General features: G+C 57.9%; 1 pseudogene; it reads right to left on the reverse strand.

The window, feature by feature from the left end:
• Positions 1-753: 753 nt before the first annotated feature.
• LOC112403857 (40S ribosomal protein S2 pseudogene) overlaps positions 754-3,306 on the reverse strand; it is a 3,908-nt pseudogene continuing 1,355 nt past the window's right edge.

A 3,306-nucleotide genomic window follows, 5' to 3' on the forward strand; every position in this document is an offset into this window, starting at 1 on the left:
CCTCCTGTCCCGGGCCCCACTGCTCCCACCTCCCTCCATCCCCTCCTTGGGGTCCCACCACCGTCCCAGGAGACGTCCCAGGTTCTCTCAGCTCCCCCAGCCAGGGAGGATCCCGTTTAGGGGGAGGTCTCCTCTCCCCTTCCCTGTCCTCCTTCTCATCCACGCACCCCGGACTCCCCGACCCCATCCTTAAAGGAGGGTGAGAGCCCAAGAAGCACAGACATTCCCAGAGGCCACTAAAGACAGACACCTGCTGGACGGCGCCGGGAGACACTGAGAACGTAAACACTGGAATCAGCAGCTCAGAACAGCCACAGCCACAGCGACACGCAAATACCTCGAAACCTGACATCCCTCTGGGCACAGCGCAACTAAAACGCAATTAGCGCCAAGTGCCACTGATTTCCACCTTCCAGGGACTGGGAAACCCCTCTGAGGGCACGTGTGACTGTTATAAGACCTCTGAAGTCTCACTTCTAAGTGACATCCAAACCGCAGAGCAGAGCGTTTTACAAAGCAAGCAGCAACAACGAGGCCACCAGAGCTCTGGAAGCAGCCGTCAGGAGGAGGGGGGGCCTTCGGGGCCACAGTCCAGCGGTCAGAGATGGGAGCGGGGGGCCAGGGTCACCCAGACCACACGACCCAGGGCCCACCTGGAAGCCGGTCCTGGGGCGGTGTCGCCTCATGTGCAAGTTACAGGTGTTTTAGGAGGAATTAGGCTTTTCTTTTTATTTATTTTTTAACCGGCTTCACTTACTTTATTTTTCTCACGTAAAACAACGTGGTGGCTCCAGCTGTAGCCTGGGTCCGCTGCACGGAAACTCTGGTTTCCGTGGGCCTTTACAAGATGGTCAGTGAATTCCTGATACGGAGACTTGATGAGTACCGACTCTTTCCAGAGATCAGGGGTGAGACACCTGTAGGTCTTGGAAACGGCATCACAGCTGGCCTTGGCAACGTCACCCAGGGTGGTGGTGCAGCCCCTGGCGGGATGTGGCAGTCGTCAATCCCAGCCATCAGCAGTAGCTTCCTGGGCACAGGGGCCGAGATGACGCCAGTGCCCCGGGGGCAGAGACGAGGCGCACCAGCACAGAGCCACAGCGGCCAGTCACCTGGGAAGGGACGGTATGGGGCCTGCCGATCTCATTCCCCCCAGGAGCCTCGCCACACAGGCACGATGGGGAGCTTGGCCAGAATTATGGCCCCATGGAGGGCAGTGGCTACCTCCTTAGAGCACTTGATACCCAAACCGACATGTCCCTTGTAATCCCCGATGGAAGCGAATGCCTTGAACCCGATCCACTGGCCAGCACAGGTCTGCTTTTGACCAGGCATAATCTTCAAAACCTCGTCCTTGAGGGATGCCCCCAGGAAAAAGTCAATGATCTCAGATTCCTTGATGGGCAGAAGGAAGAGACAGATCTCCTCCAGGGACCTGATCTTCACGTCCTTGACCAGGCGGCCCAGCTTGGTGACAGGGAGCCACTCCTTAAGCTCCCGGCCCCAGGTGCCGCTGCCAAAGCCTCCGAGGAAGCCACCGCAGCCTCTCATTCCAGGGGCCCCTGGGGCCTCTGGGCTCTCCCACAGCACCGGTGTCATCTGCCCTTTGGTGTTTTGACGGAGAAGCAGCGGAATTAGGCTTTTATGTTGACGTTTATGAAGAGAGCGTGCAGAACGTGTCCCTAACTGGGAAAAAGCACGCACACAGTGTATCTTGTTTCTACCTAAATCTGTGATGCATTGTCTACATCAAAGTGGTGACACCGAAATGCTTTCACAATGGTCTGCAACTCGGACCTCAGTGAGAACCGTGAGGTGTTTATAGGAACTTGACCTTGGCAGGCATCTCTGTGGGAGAGATTTGTCACAGTGCACCCAGGTGTGCCCTGCAACCCCAGATGGAATTTCCTTCCCCACCTCCAGATGGAGGATAAGAGAGAACACAGTTCTCAGAGAACTCCAAGGGCTGCTTCTAGCAAGAAAATAACAAACTTCTATTAGCCAAAATTTTATTACATTTTCTGTTTGGAGCTATATTTGAAATCAATTATTCACATTCCTGCACAGGCAGCCAAACATGTCCCCAGCAACTTGTCAACAGCCATTTGCCTTGGTCACTGTGTTGACTTTGGTGCTGAGGGACAAGGATGCCTGCCACGCGGGGCTTAAAAGAGGGAGCGAGCCCCTGGTACCTTTGCAGGTGATGCTTCCCCGGCTTCCACTCAGCTCAGTAACACACACCACTTAGAAGGTCTCTCCCCGTTGCTGGGGTTTGTGGAGAAGCTGGTAGCATCGTTATCCCTTTCCCTGTTTTATGTCGAGGGTCTCAGCCGTAAGCACTAAAAGGAATCAGTTCCCAGTTCTTATTTCCTAATAAAAGAAAGATTCTCCCTGCTCACACTACTTCTCTGTGCCGGCAGAAGGAAGCTCCGTCAAACCCGACTGATTCCAGCCGACACAGAGGATTCGGGGCAGACGGGGTTGTAGGGGCCAGGGGGCCTCCCCCGACATCAGGGCCCATGGGCCCCTCCACTTGGGAAGGGGCGGCCTGGTCAGCGTTGGCTGGAGCCCAGCCCACACCAGGCCACCACTGTCGGGAAGGCAGAGCCCAGCTGCCCTGAGCCTCCAGTGGGATGGACGAGCCAGCCGGATGCTGCCCTGGCCCAAGTCAGACAAGTTGGCGCTTGGTGACCCCCTGTAGCCTGCTGTGTCCACAGGGCCTCATAGGATCCTGTCATGGAAAACGTGCTCCCAGCGACACTCTGCAGCTGAGGGGGTGTGCGAGCATCCTCAGGGCTCCCGTGGGCAGCAGAGAGGGGCCACGCGCTGTCCGGGGCTGCGGACCCCAGGCTGGAGCTCCCACCCGGGCCCGCATCTGGACGCAGACGCTGGCTCCACAAGACACGTCCCAGGGTTGTAGGCGCGAATGCTAAAGAGACGGTCGAGAATGGGATGAATCTTCCCACACACGTGCGCTTGTACGTGCACGGGCGTGTGGACATGCACATGTGCACAACGCACGCCTGCACACATGCACACACACACACACACACACACAGGCCTCTCTCCCCAGGCTCTGCCTGGGACACCACGCCAGTCGTCGCCTGCAGCTCAGCTGCCCCGGGTCTGGGGCGTGGACCGCAGCTCTGCTCCACCCCTGCAGCCTGGCCCCTCTCAACGCACCTCTGCAGCCCCCACTAAGAGGCAGAGTTTCCCCCTGCCCCTGGAACCCGGGCTGGCTTTGCAGCTGCAGAGGAAAGGACAGGGCACCAACGCCTGCCTGAGCTCTGCACGTGTCCGCCCACC

Source organism: Neophocaena asiaeorientalis, unplaced genomic scaffold (assembly GCF_003031525.2).
Source record: "Neophocaena asiaeorientalis asiaeorientalis breed wild unplaced genomic scaffold, Neophocaena_asiaeorientalis_V1.1 scaffold108, whole genome shotgun sequence".
Classification (NCBI taxonomy): domain Eukaryota; kingdom Metazoa; phylum Chordata; class Mammalia; order Artiodactyla; family Phocoenidae; genus Neophocaena; species Neophocaena asiaeorientalis.